Consider the following 21,394-nt stretch of genomic DNA (forward strand, 5'->3'; position numbering starts at 1 on the left):
CTCGTCTGAGGCTATCTCAACGGCTTCACCAATGGATGATGACGATAACCTCTCGTCTGTGTCTGCGTCGAATTGTAGGAAAACTACATTAATATTTTGTAACTTGGCAAATATGTTAATTAACAGCATTTTTTCATTATGTTGATAAAACAACATACTAAAACATATTTGTAGTTGGAATGCTGTCTCTAGTTATACTTCTGGCCAGTCTTTCTATGAGCTATGATAACGTTATAATCAGTTAATTGCTGAGATCTCAGAACACAGCAACATAGCTTCAACAAAGTCAGACAGGACAAGGAACATGAGCAGTCAGATGGACAGATAGGTTGGAAACAAGGAACCAGATTATCCAGATTATATAAAGCACTTTATTTGGATGTCAAACTAAAAGTGAGCATATCATATATATGAAATGTTGCTGATAACTCCTCACTGATGATGGACAATGCTATGAAAATATGACTCAAGTTTTAAAGAAGCTGAATTATCGTTTAAGTAGTTCTTCTTAGTGATTGTATCAACTTGTCAGGACTCAAATTTAAATGGGTAACTTGTGGTACAAAGCAAACAGATACCAACAGAAACCACAGAGACTATTTTCCCAAGAGGGAGAGGGCAGTTAGGCTGGTGTAAAGAGATACTGATGAAACTCACAGAAATGAATGAACCTCCAGAAAGAACCAGCACATCTCAATTTCCCTGGAAAACTTCATGGAATTCACTCAAATCCTATTGCTCATTGCACTCAGGGGGCACAACTGCTGATTACATAATGACCTATAACTGATTTTTGCACCGCACACTAAAACTGTCACTTTAAATAGCTCAGCTTATCTTATCTTATTCAGTCCACATTTCTAGTAATATTAATATTCTACATGTCATTGCTTTGCATGTCTGGTATTATGTGTTTCTGTGTTGCCTGTTTTAAATGTTACCTAACAATGTAGAATAATGGTGTCCTGTATATTTTTTTAATAACATTAATATTCTTTACTCTTTATTATTACTCTGAATGCTTATAATAGTTTTAATAACTTTGTCATTTTAAATCTTATATTCCTTTTCAAGGAGCCTGTGTAATATCTATTCAGGAACAACTTTTATTCATGTGTGTAGGAGGGCAACCGCTTGTTCTTTAATTCTGTTAACTAATCTTTGATTCTTAAGAAAAATAAGAGACAGACTCCCTGGATTCCTAAATTGGTAAGAGCAGACCCTTGGCCTGCAGAACTGACCATTGTGACCCTAAGTGGGAGTTTGATCAGTGATGCTCAACAGACTCTGAAAGACCTCCTAAGAAATCATTTCAATAAGTTGAATTATGACACAAACTAAAAGCACGAACTGACCCTAAAGGCCACTTGGACCGGAGGAAAACAACTCCCACCTTAGATGGAGCACAGACTCTTATCACCAAAGCCATAAACTAACCCACATTCCTGCGGACTATGGGAAGCCTCCCTGTAAATCTGAGGCAAACCTGAAATTCATGTAAATTAAATGTCTAATCATTATGCGACTTATATCATGTTATTTGTCGTGAAAATACAAGAAGAATGGTATAACTTTCATATATGTATGACTATCTACTAAAGAGATACAGGACTTGACGATTAACCTCTTATACTATATGTAACAATACTGCCCTCTATTGACAAGAGTTAAATTCCCTTATGTGAAGAGTTAATGAATGTTTGATGAAGTTTCTAAGATAATAGAATGCAAAGATATAATGTTTGAAGGATTTGAGTTTAAAGTTTTCTTTTGAATGTTTCATTGAATGTTTTTATATTATGAAGTAAGGGTTATGTTGAACTTATATTTAAATATGCTTCTGAAAGTAATCTAATCACATAAGTGCTTAACTGTTTCTTGAATGGTTTTACAAATATGATACAAGCTGACAGGACCGTTATTAATCAGAAATATCATGAATGCTCGGGCATTATGAAAAGAATGTGTTTACAGCTTTAATGTGAAATAATAAGCAACAGTGACTTGAAGTGTGAGTTTTTGCATGTGAAAACTCAGACTGCAAAGCACCAGCCAATTCTAAACCCCCTAGAACAAAGAAATTGAATATTCATCAATAATTTGGCGCGAAACCCTTTAGAACACATCCAAACTCCTCCCATTTTATTCTAACTTATAAAAACAGCCTCAAAGAGATTCCTCTTTGACCTGGCCTCCAAGAACTCAATAAAACTCTAAAGACATCTCTTTTATTTGTTTTTCAACCAAATATATCTGTATTTAATCTTTTATTGCAACAAGTTAATTTGTTTCTGCTTTATTAGTAACATTAAGTCTCATATTTCCAAGAATAGTTATTGAAGTAGACGCCACTGAAGATTTGAGCAGTCAGACTAAACTTTATTCGACACTCAACTCAATTTTCTACAAGCTAAGCAGAAGAAGCAGAAGCAGAAGAAGAAGAAGAAGAAGAAGAAGAAGAAGAAGAAGAAGAAGAAGAAGAAGAAGAAGCCGAAGCAGAAGCAGAAGCAGAAGAAGCAGAAGCAGAAGAAGAAGCAGAAGCAGAAGCAGAAGAAGAAGAAGAAGCAGAAGAAGCAGAAGAAGAAGAAAAAGAAGAAGCAGAAGAAGCAGAAGCAGAAGAAGCAGAAGAAGAAGAAGAAGAAGACTTGAAACTGAACCTCTACCTGCTCTACCTGCCTAAAGACTCTTTCAGAGTGGCCTGAAACGGCTTGATTTTCTGCATACGGAGATGCGCCACAGCTGATCTGGGCTCTTTCACTGCAACATCACTGGTGATGCTGCGTCAAACAACACTGGACCTGCCAATATGACACCTCTACCACGACGAGACACCTCAACAGTAAGGCATGACATGGCTTTGTGATCAAGGGTTGATGTTAAATAATGTTAAAATTAAAAGAATTTATTTAAAGAAGTTGAACTAGCTTTCCCCCTAACATTTCCCAATGCAATACGTTAAGCCTTGAGTCACGAGCCATTCTTGCTGAATTATTTTTTTTATTATTTTTATATTATTCATAGATCTTATTTATTTATTTATTTATTTTACTTTCTTTTTATTTATTATTTTCTGTACATTATCTTATACTTTATCATGTATCCTCAAGATGTTAAGCTATTAATAAATGCCGTCATTCGTCCTAAAAATGTTTGGCTGTTTCTTTGAGCTGCAGTAAACAGAGGTCACTGTTTGGGACAAGAACTTACGATTGTGAGACTGATTCATTGATTAAGTTGAACAAGGGTTAGTGCTCCCTCCTGGCACTAACAAATCCTAACCAAAAAGGAGGTGGTGCCCCAAATAATGAGGTAATTCATTAATAAAGCATTAATACTCCTACATGTGCACTACCCCTATTAAATAAACCAATAAAATAAATTAATTATTTAAATAGACAAAAGTCAGGGCTTGTACATAAAGGCCTCCAGCATTTAAAATGGTGAAACTATGTGGCAAAATCAAACAAACAGAAGTGTTGACAGGCCAAATCACAAGAATAAACCGCTTCACAAAAGACAACATTGACCATGGGTTCAGTATCACTGTGTGACTGTGTCATAGGCTTAGGGTAAACTGCTGTGAATGGCCCCACTGGCTTGATAGGCAGTATTAGAGTATCTTCATGCCATGGCCAGCTCAGTGGTCCAGCCATCACCTGCACATATCTAGCGTATTTAAAACATCCTTGAATTCTGTTCTTATCAAAGCAAAGAGCAGATAGTCAGCAGCATGACCCGGCCTCATATGCATCTGCAGATGACACTTTCTATGATCAACTCACAGAAGTCTTGAAAGAGTGCAATCTCAACAAAGAATTATTACTTATGGGTGATTTTAAGGTGAACTGGGAGGATAAATCTAAGAGGAAAAAACTAAAAATGATCACAGAGAAATTCCAACTAGAACAACTAGTAAAAGGCTAGGATTGCAAAATGCTCCAGTACACAAATTGATCTGATATTTTCTAACAAACCAGAAAGAATAACTAAAAGTTATAATTTAATCACTGGCTTATCAGATCATAACCTAACCCTATGTGTGAGAACATTTCCTAAAAGTAGATTTAAGACCACGGCAACTAAGAGAATTATCCTTCAATCCATACCCAGAGGTAAACAAGAAGAATTTATCAATGAAATTAACAGCTTGAACTGGGATGATGCACTGTCCTCTGATGATCTGGACTATGGCTGTGATACTTTTACTCACAGAATCAACTCTGTGAGGGAAAGATTTAATGTGAGGAAATAAATCTAAAATCCAAAAATAAAAACAATTAACTGTGATTTAATGAAAATTTGTGGAAACTAATGAAATCTAGAGATGCTGCACTATGGAAGGCAATTAAAACTAGAAGGGACACTGACATGCTGATTTATAAAGGTTCAAGGAACAAAGTTATCTAAGAGCTAAAAGAAGCTAAGTCTCATTTTTATCTCAATATTTTGAAATGGCAAAAGGCAACAGTAAATTGATCTGAAAAAACATTGATAATCTCACAAGGAGGGACCCAAAATTTTTAGATTTTAAACTCAAGGTACAGGGAAAGTTAATTGAAGATCATCTTACTGTTGCTTCTGTCTTTAATATTTTTTTCTTGAGTCTGTATATGAGTTTATTATATTGTATATGAGAACATTTACAAAAAGGAAACTGGATATTGTTCCTATAGATGCTACAGGCCAGGTTTTCGAGCTGGTAGAAACTTACAAGAAAACAAAATCATCAGCTCCTTAAAAAGCTCCAAAAGTCGAGATGCTTTCCAATTTGACACCATGTTTGTCAAATCACACAAAGATATTTTAACTCCCCCTATTGCTCATTTAATTAACTTCACAGCTCTTAATTAACACAGCTCCTCTCCTGATGAATGGAAATGTGCCATTGTCATGCCTATTTTTTAAATCTGAAGACCACCTTGAAACCAGTAACTACAGATCAATAAGTATACTGCCAGTACTCTCAAAGGTTGCTGAGAAAGTTGTCATTAAACGAGTGACATTTCTTAATACAAGCAATTTTGGTCTACATTGTGTGCAATTTGGCTTTAGAGCAAATCATTCCACCAAAACTGCTACCTTGCACTGGACAGAGCAAATTAAATCGAGACTTGACAAAGGAGGAGTAGTTGGTGCTGTATTTTAAGATCTGCGTAAAACAATGGCATGGCATGGATGTCTTCATATTTATCTAATAGGAGACAATGTGTTAAAGTTGGTGACATACTATCCAGTAACATGAAGTGCACAATGGGTGTTCCACAAGGGTCAGTGTTAGGTTCCCTATTATTTAGCCTACATATTAATGATCTCCCTCAACAGTGTCATGATGCAGAACTACACATGTATGTGTATACATACATGTATGAGTCTAGATATAAACAAGACAAAGGGTATGTTTTTCTCTGAAACTATGGTACAACCTCCTAATGCTGATATTTTCATAAAAGGTGAGAAAATTGACATAGTTACTGATTTAAAATATCTTGGTGTGACGCTGGATCCAAATTTGAACTTTAAGAAACATGTTAAAAAAATCGATTAAAACCATGAAGTACAACTTGGCAACTTTTAGACATATTAGAAACTGTCTCTTTGGACGCAGCCAAGATATTTATGCATGCTATGATTCTTTCCCATTTGTCTTATTGCATCACATTTTGGGGGCAGGCTGAAGAAACAGCCATAAAACCTCTTGAGTCCTTATACAAACAAACTTTAAAAACTCTGGGCAATAAGCCAATGCATTTCCATCACACCATGTAGGGTACTGGAGAAATACAATTTACTGAGCTTTGTGAATTTTAGATTAATTTGTGCCTAGTTTACAAAATTTTAAATGGTTTGGCCCCCCCTCCACTATGTGACTTTGTGTACACACGCTCCATAAGTTCTATTAAATCCTCCAGAATATATAAAAGATTGTACCATACCATTTCGTTGCACTGCATTTGGGCAGTCAGCTTTCTCAGTGAAAGCCACAACTCAGTGGATATGAAGAACTGTAGTTCTATCAATGCATTCAAGACCAGACTGAAACATGTACTAAAGACCAATCAGCTGTGTGACTACTGAGTCTACAACCAATTAGCAAAATTACTAGCATGACTATATATAGTCATGTACAATAAAACATGGCCAGGTACTCCGGCATAGGTGAGGTTGGCAAGGTGGGTCTATAAAGCACTGCGGGACAGTGGTTTTGCCTCTTTTCATTGCATACCTTGCTTTGTGATTGATGTTTCAGATGTGATTTAAAAATGAGCCTGCCTGGAAATAAGACAGATCACAACTGTAAGGCCGTTTAACAAAGTCAATGACATGTATGGTAACCACGTGCAGCCCAAAGCTGGTTATAGACACAAATGACAGATACACACGTGACCACAGTGGGACTGACAGATACAGACACACCCTCTCTGTCTCCCCACAGGAACACAAATGGGGCAACATACACACACACACACACACACATATTATAGGAATATAAAGCGTGTGGAATCTAGACTTGTGAAGTCCATTTATAGTAAGCTAGCAGAGCTCTGTTTGTCAGCAAGCCTTTGATGTTCATTATTCACTGTGATGTTCTAACAGAAACACATTGCAACCTACAGCTCCAATTGCACACATGTTCTAGTGGTTCTAATGACTGAACCCTACACTTATGGCTGACACAAGCTTTTCAGGGCTGACATACACAATCTCTCAATCTGCTATACAGTACTTTGTAAAAGTTGTAGGCACTTGTGAAAAAATGCCTACCAGGCAGGTGGGTTGTCTCAAGCATCTTGGAGAACTTGTCCAGCAACTTGTCTCAGTTTCTTCTGTCTCTTCATGTAATCACAGACTGACTCAATGATGTTGAGATCAGGGCTCTGGGAGGGGCATCTGTTGCAGGATTCATGCTACACTCTTAGAAGTAAGGGCTCTTCTTGAAGGGCTGAGGTTCTACCCAGAACCATTTGCTTTTGAAAAAACCTTTTTTGAAGAAAGGGTTCTTCAAGGATTATTGAAAAAATGGGTATTAGAAGATCCTCACCTTCAAATATTCAAATGTTTACCCATGTTTCAAATAGTATTTTTAAATGTCGATGTATTTGGAATTCCTTTAAATCAATTCATTTTACTTGTGTTCTGCCATAGTCTTTCTTTACCATCATTTCATGCCATACAATAATTAATTGCGTACCTGTATTGAACAGACACTATGTTAATTGGTTAGTCCCTCTAATCTGAGATACACTGTATATAGGTGTTGTAGGCTGTGGAGAGACCATAGAGACAAGGGTTGAGTTGAGGGGCATTTGACTTTTGAAGACGTTTTTGATTTTTTTTTTTTTTTGTGGATAATGTCTAATTCATGATGTACAACATTTTTAATTGGTGCTTTTATAAAGAGTTGCTAAGAATACAGTGTATATATATATATATATATATATATATATATATATATATATATATATATATATATATATATATATAAAATGTAGCTTCATAATATGCCTTCAGGTGGGAAGATCATGTCTTGAACCCTCAATCTTCAAAATAGTACTGCTGTGCTCTTACTTACTGAGCCTACATATTAGTTTTGTTTTGACCATTGTAACTACAATCTCTGGAGGGAGGAGCTCATGAGCCTCCCCAAAAAATACCCTAATTAAATTGCCCTTATTTTATTTATTTATTTATTTATGGAGAGTGGGCAGTTGACTCTCCTTATCTATTTTTCCTTTATTATGGATGGTGGGAGGGCTGGGGGGAAAGAGGGGTTACAGTGTGGAGGGGTGTTGGAGCTGGGAATTGAACCCTGGTCTCCCAGGGGAAAGGCTGGGGTTTGGTGTATGGGGCCTGGGAGCTGGCTGCCCTGTTGGGGTTAGTATGTGGGAGCTGAGAGCTGGATTCCCTACAGATTTCACCTCATGGTCTGCTCTTCTCTACAAAATAGGTGTGACATATGAATAATAATTACTGTTCACACATTGTGACCTGTCACCTGTGTATGAATTGAGACTAGAAGCTGGACTGAAGTGACAGAAGATCAGAAACTTCCGAGAATCAAGGTAAGCTAAATCTAATATCTTATTTCAGCAAGCTTGACTCTAACTAAGGACTTTTATGGTGAAAGGTGGACTATTTTAGATAAATTAATGTGAAAACTTTGTGGAGTTCCCTCACTTTCACTTGATTGTGTGCCAGTGGAGGCTCTTAGTATAGGTATATAGTTGGAGGACAGGCTTATTCAATCTGTTCCACTGTCACCATTATTATGTGCCAATACTCCGATTGCTCTCATTGGACCATGCATTACTTTGTTGTTTGTAGATGGCTTACTGCTTCATCTGGTGTAGGAAATGTACCTTGGATTGATGCTACTTTCCTTCCCTCTCTGCTGTGTCACCATTGCAGGGAGATTACATGAATTCACCTGCTGAGGACAGCCTGATGTGCCTGGCTTGTGTCCTATTTGTCATGTTGCTGATTCCACTGGTCCCATGCTCACTTTTGACCTGTTCCCACTGGGACCTACACCACTTCAGAGAGTCTCCCCTCCTTATCCATCATCGTTCCAAGACTTTTAAATTTTTCTTATCAAAAATTGTTTGAATGTTTTCACAATGTTAACAGTGTAAACATTGGTAAATGTAACATATATTGTTAAAATGATTGATGACCACAATATACAATAATTTTTTGCCTGATCTGGAGAATACAATATGGTTCTTCATAGACCCTCAGAAGACAAGCGGGTTCTAGGTGAAACATTTGAAATATGAAGGGTTCTTGGTGGAATCCCTATGTGGGTTCTAGATGAAATCCTTGAAATATAAAAGGGTTTTCTGTGTAGGGTGAGAAAATGAAAAGGTTCTGGATAGAAGCTCTAGTGAGGGTTCTGGGTGAAACCATTAAACCATAGAAGGGTTCTCTATGGAACCTCTCATAGTGGGTTCTGGGTGGAACCTCTCATAGGGAGTTCTAGGTATAACCCTTTATGTTAGATTCTAGGTAGAACCTTCTAAAATCTGAAAACTTCCAGGTGGAGCCTTGAGGTTGTACCAGGAACCAAAAAGGGTTCTCCTATGGGGACAAGATGTAGAACCCTATATGGTTCTACTCAGCACCTTTATTTCTAAGAGTGTTGCCAGCCCAAATGAACCACATTTTATGAACTTCTGCAGCCCAAAGCAAATAGCAATAACCCACTCCTAATGTAGCTAACTAACAAACTAGCTATCAGTCTAGTTATCAGGGAACAACAGAAAGACTAACACCACTGGTAACCCTGTACAGTAAAAGTACATCTGCTGCTGTTTGTGTTTCTCCTTTTGGATACATCATGTGAAATTAGTGTCAGCTCCTCTATCTGGAAAAACACATTATACAGGAGTACTGAGAGAATACATAAACTGTTTATCAAGAAATCCAACACGTAACTTTCCCAAACACTACAAATTGTCATTTTTACATTACTGTTTGGCTATAGCAAACAAGACGCAAAATGTTAATTACTGATACTGATTATTACTTTGTTTTTACTTTTCAACAGTCAACAGTCATACTGGTCATCACTTTATTGCCACTTTATTGCTTTTTTGTCTTATTTGTAGATAGATATGACCTGCAGTGGAAATACACACATGGTGTATAGCATTTTACCGAAATATTGCACTGGAAATTGGACAAATTGCACAAAAGAAAAAATAGTATACAATCCTATTGCACAAGGGCGAAACATAAGATAAACATGATGATAAATAAATAACAAAATGATAAATGAACAAATAAGATATATTGCCTGAGATATATTGTGCTAAGTAGTTGTGATGTTAAAAGTGGTGGGTAGTGGTGACAGAGACAACATCAGTGTTATAGTATGCTACTGTTAAACAGTCTGACTGCCATAGGGATGAGAGACCTGCGGTAGCGCTCCTTCTTTATACTGTGGGTGTAGCAGTCTGATGCTGAAGGAGCTGCTTAAGGTCCTCACGGTCTAATGCAGGGGATGAGAGGTGTTGTCAAAGATTGACAACAGCTTGACTAAAATCCTCCTGTCACTCACCTGCTCTATGGAATCTAAAGGACAGTCCAGGAGAGAGCTAGCCCTCTAAACCAGTTAATCAAGCCTTTTTCTGCCCCTCTCTGTGCTTCCACCTCCCCAGCAGACCACTGCGTAAAAGATTGTTGATGCCACCACAGTGTCATAAAAAGTTCTTAACATTGTCCTCCTTACTCAAAAGGATCTCAGTCTCCTCGGCATATAGAGACGACTTTGTCCCTTTTTGTACAGGACATCCCTGTTGTCTGACCAGTCCAGTTTATTGTTGAGGTTTGTTGAGGTGAACATCCAGGCATATGTGTTCAATATCCAATCCCTGGATATTCATTAGTATCTTCCTGTGGAAGTCTATCACCATCTTCTTTGTCTTGCTGGTATTTAAGTGACTGAGTTTACACTAGTCGACATAGTCTTCGGTGACCTCCCTGTATTCGTGTTAACTCCCTTCTGATAAACATCCAGCAATGGCTATATCATCCAAAGTTCAAGCATTAATTCTTTCCACTGGGGTACAGCAAGAATCTGTGCCATAGACTGCAAAATCAATCAATCAATCAATCAATCAATCTTTATTTATATAGCGCCATATCACACCAGAAGTCATCTCAAGGCACTTTTCACATAGAGCAGGTCAAGACCGTACTCTTTAATTTACAGAGACCCAACAATTCCCCCATGAGCAAGCACTTGGCGACAGCGGTAAGGAAAAACTCTCCTTTAACGGGTAGAAACCTCAAGCAGACCCCGGCTCTTGGTGGGCGGCCATCTGCTTTGACCGGTTGGGTTGAGAGAGAGAAAGAGAGAGGGAAAGGGGGAGGGGGGACAGAAGAAAAACAATGACAACAACAAACAACAACAAGCACAAGCACAGCAACAGCCAGGGAAGGATGCCATCAGGACTGTGAAGGACCGCGAAGGTTCGGCCCGGGAGTCAGGTTTTTCTGTGAGATGAGAAAGCACAAAAAAACTCTGGGGAAGAAGCAAAGTTAGTGACATGCATTGATGTTACATGAATGCATACAGATGGAGAGGAGGAGGAGGAGAGAGGAGCTCAGTGCATCATGGGAAGTCCCCCAGTAGTCTAGGCCTATAGCAGCATAACTAAGGGCTGATCCAAGGCGAGCCTGGTCGGCCCTAACTATAAGCTTTATGAAAAAGGAAAGTTTTAAGCCTACTCTTAAACATAGAGAGGGTGTCTGCACCCCGGACTGAATCCGGTAGATGGTTCCATAGAAGAGGAGCCTGATAGCTGAAGGCTCTGCCTCCCATTCTACTTTTAAAGACTGTAGGGACCACCAGTAAGCCTGCATACTGGGAGCGCAGTGTTCTAGTGGGATAATACGGTATTATGAGCTCTTCAAGATATGATGGTGCCTGACCATTAAGGGCTTTGTAAGTTAGGAGAAGGATTTTAAATTCTATTCTAGATTTTACAGGAAGCCAATGTAGTGAAGCTAAAATGGGAGAAATGTGGTCTCTTTTTCTAGTTTTAGTCAATACACGTGCAGCTGCATTCTGGACCAGCTGGAGAGTCTTTAGAGACTTGTTAGGGCAGCCTGATAATAAGGAATTGCAATAATCCAGCCTAGAAGTAACAAATGCGTGAACTAGTTTTTCTGCATCTTTTAGGGACAGGATGTGCCTGATTTTTGTGATATTACGTAAGTGAAAAAAGGCAGTCCTTGAAATTTGATTTATGTGGGAGTTAAAGGACATATCCTGATCAAAGATAACTCCCAGATTCCTTACGGTGGTGCTGGAGGCCAGGGTAATGCCATCCAGAGCAGCTTTATCATTAGATAATGTGTTTCTAAGGTGTTTAGGGCCAAGCACAATAACTTCAGTTTTATCTGAATTTAGTAGTAGAAAATTGCAGGTCATCCAGGTCTTTATGTCGTTAAGGCATGTTTGGAGTTTGTTTAACTGATTGGGTTCATCTGGCTTCATTGATAAATATAATTGGGTATCGTCTGCGTAACAATGAAAATTTATGGAGTGTTTCCTAATAATATTACCTAAAGGAAGCATATATAAGGTGAATAGAATTGGTCCAAGTACAGAACCTTGTGGAACTCCGTGTCTAACTTTTGCCTTCACGGAGGATTCATCATTCACATGTACAAACTGAAATCGGTCTGATAAATAGGACTTAAACCAGGTTAATGCAGTTCCTTTAATGCCAATTAAATGTTCCAGTCTCTGCAAAAGGATTTGATGGTCAATTGTGTCAAATGCAGCACTAAGATCTAACAGGACAAGTATAGAGACAAATCCTTTGTCCGATGCAGTTAGGAGGTCATTAGTGACTTTCACCAGTGCTGTCTCTGTGCTATGATGCACTCTAAATCCTGACTGAAAATCCTCAAATAAACTATTGTTATGTAGAAAGTCACATAACTGATTAGAGACTGCTTTCTCAAGGATCTTGGATAGAAATGGAAGGTTAGATATGGGTCTATAATTGGCTAAAACACCTGAATCAAGAGTAGGCTTCTTAAGAAGAGGTTTAATTACAGCTACTTTAAAGGACTGTGGTACATAGCCTGTTACTAAAGACAAATTGATCATATCTAGTAAAGAAGTGCTCACTAAGGGTAAGGCTTCCTTAAGCAGCCTAGTTGGGATGGGATCTAAGAGACAGGTTGATGGTTTAGCTGAACAAATCATTGAAGTTAGTTCAGACAAGTCTACTGGAGAAAAACAGTCCAAATATATGTCAGGATTTACTGCCGTTACCAAGGTTCCTGTGTTTGGGGAAAGAACGGTGCTTGTTGAGGGCAGGAGATGGTTAATTTTGTCTCTAATAGTTAGAATTTTATCATTAAAGAAGCTCATAAAGTCGTTACTACTGAGAGCTATAGGAATACATGGATCAGTAGAGTTATGACTCTTTGTCAGCCTGGCCAAAGTGCTGAAAAGGAACCTAGGGCAGTTTTTATTCTCTTCTATTAATGCTGAGTAATAGGCGGCTCTGGCATTACAGAGGGCCTTCCTATATGTTTTAAGACTATCTTGCCAGACTAAGCGAGAATCTTCTACTTTGGTGGAACGCCAAATCCTTTCCAATTTTCGCGATGTTTGCTTTAATTTGCGGGTTTGGGAGTTAAACCATGGAGCTAACCTCTTACGTTTTATTAAACTAAACTACAGGCTGAGCGAGATCGAGTGTTATTCTTAATGAGCCTGCAGCACTATCAATAAGATTATCAATTTGGGAGGGACTAAAGTTAATTTTCACTTGCGAAAAAATAATGGACCATGACATCACCCATTGGTTTATGTGTTCACGTTTCTGAAGCCTCGAGTTTGGCATTTTGACTGTCACCATCTTGGATTTTTGGAGCCAGAAGTGATGAAAAGTGACCATATTTGGACAAGAGGGTGGAGCTCACCCTAACACTAGCTGCTAGCTTGGTTAGCACAGTGCATTTACAGTCTATGGTTAACTGTGGTAATGCTAATGCTAATGCTAATTTTCACTTGCGAAAAACAGTCTTGAAACCATTAAAACAAAATGTACTTACTGGAAAACTAAATATCCAACTCCTTAGAGGTTTTTTTAGTGCGACCAAACACTGAACAAGATTTTTAGGTGATCAGAATGTTACAATTAACTTTCATGAACTGAAAACACACTGAAATAGCGACGGCTATGGCTAAGCCTATACTCTGTGAATCTGGGGTTACACTATGGTTATTAGGGATGTGCAGAGGGCCCAGTATTTGTATTTGTATCAATATTTGTTAAGGCAGCAAAATTATTTGCATTGAGACCTGCTGATAGATGTAACAGCGGAGCAGAGGAGAGAGACTGAGATAGCAATTTAACCAACCTGTAGGCTGGTATTTGACATGTTTTTTGGGGGTTTCCCCCAAAACAAATATTTTTTTAAAGTATTTGTATGAAACAAATATTCATAAAAAAACCTACTATTGTGCTTTGCCGAATAACATATTTGTATTCGGACACACCCCTAATGGTTATGTTACCTAACCAATGTTGTCACCATGGTAGCAACTTGTCAATCACAACATGATTTAATTCAATGGGGCTATAATCAAAATGAACAGCATGCTGTATTGAAGAAAACTTGAAACTAGCGACTGAGACCATAAACTCATTAGGAAAGTTTTTATTGAGGTAATAAATCAAGTGAGAAGTAGGGTCATTTTCCCATAGATCTCTATACAAACTGACTTCTTTTTGGAGCTAGTGGAGTCGCCCTCTGCTGGCCATTAGAGAGTGCAGGTTTAAGGTACGCATTGGCTTCACTTTTCAGACCAAGAACTACCTGCTTGATCTGTGCTCAGTCCCCTTCTCTTCTCATACCACCTTACTTGGTCCGATTATCCGCTCAAATGGTTTTTCTCCCCATTGCTATGCTGATGATACTCAGCTCTATCTGTCCTTCTCAGCCTGCTTCAGTAGCTCTAAATGAATGATGGAACGCCACCTTCAACTCAATGTCTTTAAGACTGAATTACTGGTGATCCCAGCCAGTCCTTCTGTTCAGCACAAGATCAGTATACAGCTTAGCTTCTCCTCACTCTCTACAACAAAGTCTGCTAGAAATCTGGGCGTCATTGATTGACAATTGATGACTGAGCACGCCACTCAACTCCTTGTACAGACAGTGGTCATCTCTCGCCTTTACTACTAACGCCCTTCCTGCAGGGCTGCCAGCATGCACAGTAAAACCTCAGCAGATTGTCCAAAATGCAACAGCACATCTGGTCTTCAACCAGCCAAAAACAGCTCATGTCACTACACTTTCATTACTGTCCACTGGCTCCCGGTTGCTACTCACATTAAGCTCAAGTGACTATTGTTCACTACAGAGTAGCCTCTAGAACAGCACCATCCTCCATTCTGAACTCCCTCATTCAGGTTTATGCATCCTCTCACTCCCTACCATCTGAAAATGAACAACGACTAATTATACCTTCAAAATCCAAAATCTTCTCCTGTATGGTCCCTCGTGGGTGGAAAGACTTGCCAAACTCGATTCAGTAAACAGTATATCTCTCTGTCTTTAAAAAACACTTGAAGACCTACCTCTTCCAAAAGTACTTAAGCACCTAATATGCTCTATATCTCAGTCTTTCTCAGGCTCTCTCTCATTAAAAAAAAAAAGTTTTAAAGTTTTGTACTAGGCACTTACAGAAAGCACCTGCAAGCCTTGTGGCACTTGTCTTAGGTGGAATGTGGAACTGAATGTCAAGGTGCTTATTCTCAAAGGCTTCTCCTTGATCCTTGTAGCTCCTTGTAGCTTGGATTGTACCTCATTTGTATGTCACTTTGGACAGAAGCATCTGCCAAATGAACAAATGTAAATGTAAAAGACTTAACTTTACATTACTTCCATAATGTAAGACATTTATTGATTCTGACATACCGAACTGCTATCTGAGTTGCACTTTCCCTGATGGTAAAAAGAGTACAAGCTGCTAGGGACATGACAACAATTACCACCAGGAGAACAGCGGGTAAAGAGAAGGAGATGAATGAACGAGCCTCCCGGTGTAACTTCTAATCAGTAAGTAGTAAAGTCACAGACATATGAACACATCACCACACACACACACACAAACACAAACACACACACACACACATACACATACATACACACACACTTACACTTGCACCATTCAACCAGCTTTTACAGTCAACTTCCCTTTATTATCACTGAGGGGTTATATCTGGTGGGTTACTGCGTGTGTGTGTGTGCGATTGTCCTTTTCATACTGATATTCGCCATTCCACTATAATTAAGAAACAGACAATGTGGTTCTTTTTTCTTTTCAGTGGACTGAAACACACACACACACACACACTCACACAGTAGATGTGGAACATACAAACATTTGTTCACCAAGTACCAGCGACATTTGACCCCCAAGCCCCTCCCACAGTTCGGTACCCCTCCCCACAATAGCATGCTCCCTTTAATAAGAACAGACTTAAGAAGTGCTCCCCTCACCCAGCTGCCACCACATCTCTGTGGCATCTTGTGTTGTGTGTGTGTGTGGTACTAGCAGGAACCTTGGGGGTCTTGCCTCAGGCCACATAATAGCTCCTCATCACAAGTGATCTCACAGTAATAGCAAGCTTCGCAGCAGCTAATGGGAGCATCTCTTTAATGATGTCTCCATTGATCCAAGGCCATGCAGCTATTTTGAGAAAACTGCTTTTCCACCACCCACCTCCCTTCTAGTCTCTGTCTTTACAAGGTGCTATTAGTTGAGGTTGAGCCAATGAGGTAAATGTGGCTGGGTTAGAAGTGGATCTGGGTTCATGCCTGGGCTAATTGAAGGCCACATCTCTGGCTTTGGTTTCACAATGAGCCCTGCTAGGCTGGTGAAGGTTTGTGGTTCAGCTCTTAACAACTAACTCTCTGGAGTTTATTTTTACACTTATAGTGAACCAACAGCAACACAATAGCTGCCTTGTTTATCTATTTCCTCTGAACAAAACCTACTGACTGAATCATGTCATCCCTCTAACAGTAGGGCAGCAAATAAACAGTTTAACTACTGAGCTTCAATTGTGGGATAGTTTCTGGTTTATTAAAACTTGGGTCTTATTTTTGTCTTTTGTTATTTTGTGTTTTTGTCCATCAGTTTATCAGTTATAACAATATTGCATTCACCAAGTTAATAGCTGAGATCTGGGAGCATGGTGACATCACTAAAAATAGGTCCAACAGGTCAAGAAATACAAGTACTCAGTCAGTAGGATAGGTTGTAAACAAACTAACAGTTCAACCAGATTATCTAAACCACTTGAATGACCTGAAAAATGGCCAATAATCCCTAATTGCAAAGGAAGACAGTACACATTAGGACTGTACCCAAATCAGATTTTTCAAATCCAATTTGCCAATTTGGGCTGATACAAATATTCAGCGGGTGGTTGAGGAGTTCACCCAACTATCTAGCCAGTCTATTTTATTCAGTTGGTGGTTCCTGCTATTTGTTATTTATATAGACAGATCTATAATGGTTTTTTTTCATTTTTTAAATACTCATCATGATATATTGTCATCTTGTGATGCACTGTGTTCCATGTTGCAACAAAAACAGTGTGTCACTTCCACCAAAACATAAGGTTCAAATTGAAGATGATTATTTGAAATTGAGGTTTGTTTATTTCTTGTCTGATCATCTCACTACTCGTGTTTCTATACTGGTCAAACTTCTTTTTATTGATCTCAGCCATTACTTTGGTGAATACATTGTTAGCATTACTGACTGAAATGAAAACAAAACCCAAGTTATAAAGAAGGGGAATTGTCTTTTACATTAACGTCTGTATTTTGTGTCATATTCAATGTCTCCAACATTCAGAAATGCTCATATTTAACAGGAAACCGATGAACTCAGAGCCAGCAAGTTTACAAAAAATTATTTCCCCTGTGATTGGCAGCAGGCATGGCAGCGGAAGGGTGCAAAGGGAATGGGCAAAGCTCCCCCAAACACTACCTGAAATCATCTTTTGTATATTTTTTGACAAATCCATGAAGGCTATTTTTAATAAAAACATTAATAGTTATAAATAATTGTATTTCATGCTAAATCAACCATAGTTGACTCCATGTTTTGATTGATTGCTCCAAGACCACACAAGAACATTTGGCTGTCATAGCTCAGTTTGGCTCTATAAGTGTTAGCAGACAAGCGCCTGCTATCACTAATTAAGCTTCCCCATTGCTCCTCCAGCCACAGTTTATTTTTTAGGAGTATTTTTTGGCACTTTTGCCTTTATTTGATTAAAAGTTAAAAGTGCAGAGAGAGACAGAAAACATATATATGATATGCAAAAGAGGTCAGCAACTGGAAGTGAAGTGGATGTTGCTGATATATGGTATGCGTCTAAACTAGCTGCAGTATAACATCAAAACATAAAAACATGGGCCAAAACCTAATTTCTGCTTCATTGATGCTTACATTGAGTAAAACCCAAAATGTCATCTTTTCGTGGCCTGACATAAAGTATCTGTAAACAGCATTGCCATTAGAATTTTAAATAAAGTTTTGTGAGTTTGAATAGTATTTGGCCACACAACAGAAGTTGGTAAAACTAGATCTGAATCGCTTAGATTTCTTAAATGTGTCAAGCACTTGCGGTGTGTGTGCAGCTCTCACTAGTGAACAGACTTTGAATGTATGCGTGTATATATACACAGTATAATCATGGTCTCTTTGATCATTGCTGTTGTTTCTGGAGTGCCCTGTTTCTTTCAGGGTTTATTACAGGTATGAGTATTGAGAGGACTCTCAGAAACACAAGAACAGTGATGGTTTCTCCTGCCATCCACTTCTGTGTCTCTATTCCTTTGACAACAGTGCCACCCTGTGTCTGCATCAGTGACTGCGGACACATTTACACAAATCCGAGACTGACCCCTGTAGCAGTACAGAAGAACTACAAGACATCACTTCCACATTTAATTACTGATATAACAGAGAAGCTTATAATGAACATTTCCTCTATCAGACTATCTTTAGAAGCTCGATTTCTTACCTGGATGCCAGAGGTGGGGAAGAAGGGGATCTCAAACTTGACATCGATAAGAGGCTGGCCTTGCTTGTCCTCTGCTTCCACACTGAGCAGGCTAAAGGGGGCTCTCATAAGGTATTCTTTGCCACCCTGAAATTCACCAGGACACAGTGAGAGGTTGAAAAAAAACTACACTTACTGGCTTTACCATTTTCTTAGTATAGACGGTAAAAATAAACTGACATTAAAAAAATTACATTTTACCCCATTTATCTGTGCATGATAATAAAAATATGCCTAATACTGCCATGCTGAAATATTTTAATTCATGATATTGATTGTTAACCCTATCCCTATTAGATGTACAGGGAAGGATTTAATGGACCAGACTATCTTGCTGTTCTCTAGGATCCACTTGATGCTGTCAACAGTGGTCTTAAATTAAGGAGAATCAGTGTCAGTGGGGACTGGGATGTGGATCTCTACATTATTAGCTGTAGACATCCTCTTGAACTGACTCTTGGCCTGATAGATGAGAGGAGAAGGTAGAGATCAGCCTAGAAGCATATTTTTAAACTGCTCCGAAATAACCAAATCACACAAATCATCAAAAGTGGTAACATCAAGAGCAGTTAACCAGCGTTTAAAATCGTTAGAATCGCTAGATCCCTAACAAATTCAACATATTCTAGTATATTTTATAAAAAAACAATATATGAACCCAAAGATAAGGGGAGAATAGGGTAACATGAGCCACTTTTTACATTTGATGATTTTACTGCAAAATGAAAGTGTATTTGTTTCAAATCATAATTACTATATATACCTCAGGTTGTTGTGTACCCATGGAAATTAAAACAAGTTTTATTATTATGGTTTTAGAACAATGAAAAAAAAGTTACTCCTACGGCACAACTTACCCCAAGGTAGGGGTAAAATGAGCATGGGGATGGGGTAAATAGTGCTACCATTAAATACTGACATACAAATTACACAAAAACAAACAAATTAATCATAAAATTAAATGTAAATTTGGACTTTATTAATGCCATCAATTTGACAAAGGCAAAAACTTGTCTTGTTGTTCAACATGTTACCTCAACATTTTCAGTAAAGTTTAAACTGTGATCTTTGTGTGTTAGCTACAGAAAGAATGTGCGTGTAAATGTGCTTTTGTATATACAGACGAGTGACTGGAAAAAAAAGGAAAATCAACCTTTAAGGAAAAGCTGCATTTTGCCATGAAGTACTGCTTTTATCCTGGAGTTTTTAGATTTGTTTCATGGGTGCTGCAGTTATCAAACTTGAACTATCTGGAATTAGAGCATTTTTATTTGAAAAGCAGCTGGTCAGGCAAAAAGTTTGTGTCCAAAAATGTAATAAAAATTGCATCTGATGTATCCCCTCTGAGGTGAGCATCATTTACATTTACTAAATCTTTAGTGAATTAAAAAAAAAAAGCGCGATTGTAATTAATGACAGTGAGAAAGTGAGTGGCATCTTCGAGACAGTAGTTACTGAGTTGTCCAACTCTCTGCTTGATGCTGTAATGAGGTAAATCATTCTCCTACAAGAAAAAAACATTACTTCACTGGGATTTAGGTATAATGTCATCAGTCGTCAAACACATGGAACCTGACATACTACATTTGTAGTGTTTGGCCCTAGAAACAGTTAACACTATGAACTCCTAAGAGACAGAGGGAAAGTGCTGCTCCACTTGGTACCAAATATTTTTCGCAGAAAGTTAAGTCTTATGAGAACACCCTGTGTCCGAGCTGACAATAGTGCAGGTGTTCTTGTGTGCACCTGCTCTATCTTCTTCTTACAATTGTCTCCTATTCTCAGACAGTATGTGGTCCAGCTGCTGACACCTGGTTTGATGTCTTTTATATCATGAATTCTCCTTCATTTGGTGAACAGCTCTCCTGTGTAAACTCAGTAAGCTTTCCCCAGGTTAAATGAATGCATAATCCAGTCCAGTGATGGGCTGTCTGACTCTTACCTTCCCCTTCAGGTCCAGCACGTAACTGCACTGGCAGACATGTTTCAGGTTTCAACTGTAATGTCCTCAGTTAACCCACACTGACACAATTTTTACATCATGCATGCGTACAGTCTAACAGCAGCATCGACACAGCACTGCATTAACACTTCAAAGTGGAAGTCAAATCAGCCTGTGGTCTGCTGGAAAGTATAAAAGACCTCCGGTTGTCAGACTTAAGGCAGAGAACTTAAAAAAAAAAATAAAAAAAAAAATCAATAATATCATTAATACCTGGTGTCCTAAAAATAATGGAAAAACTAAAATATGGGTTCTTTACAAATGTTTACAACTCTTTACTATATGTATAAATAACATACAAATGTCAGCCAGATGATGATTTGGAGCTAAGAAACCAACAGATGAAATGTTAGGAATGAAAAAAAAAAATACTCATGGTATTTTCAAATTATGAGATACAAAATCCAAATTATGATAGTAAGCCAAAAGTCAGACTTTTAAATTCAAAGAGATGCTAAAACAAAATGATACCATGTAAAAATAATAAAAGCCAAAACATTTTGCATGACATTTAAATGTAATAGTTTTGATTTACTCTGAGATTATGATAAAGGAAAGTTGTAATAGATAAAGATAGTAAGGTTAGTTTGACTTAGTACTGTATCTCATAATGTGGACTCAACATTAATGTTGTTATCATTTCAAACTTTACTTTTCTTTCTTTTGTGGCAGAGACAGGCATCCATACTACACAACACACTTAAGTAAAGGCACCTTTTCACAATTTCAACTCTGATAAAATGGCAGAAAAAAAAAGACTTGAGGCAAGGGACCA

The 21,394-nt window shown here is 38.2% G+C and overlaps 1 long non-coding RNA gene across 1 annotated transcript; it reads left to right on the forward strand.

Moving 5' to 3' along the window:
• The first annotated feature begins 1,627 nt into the window (after window positions 1–1,627).
• LOC122988558 lies at window positions 1,628–4,536 on the forward strand. Its single transcript, XR_006404833.1, has 3 exons — window positions 1,628–1,708; window positions 1,962–1,966; window positions 4,525–4,536. It is a non-coding gene; the product is annotated as an uncharacterized LOC122988558 (long non-coding RNA).
• Window positions 4,537–21,394: the final 16,858 nt, after the last annotated feature.

Source organism: Thunnus albacares, chromosome 9, assembly GCF_914725855.1.
Source record: "Thunnus albacares chromosome 9, fThuAlb1.1, whole genome shotgun sequence".
Classification (NCBI taxonomy): Eukaryota; Metazoa; Chordata; class Actinopteri; order Scombriformes; family Scombridae; genus Thunnus; species Thunnus albacares.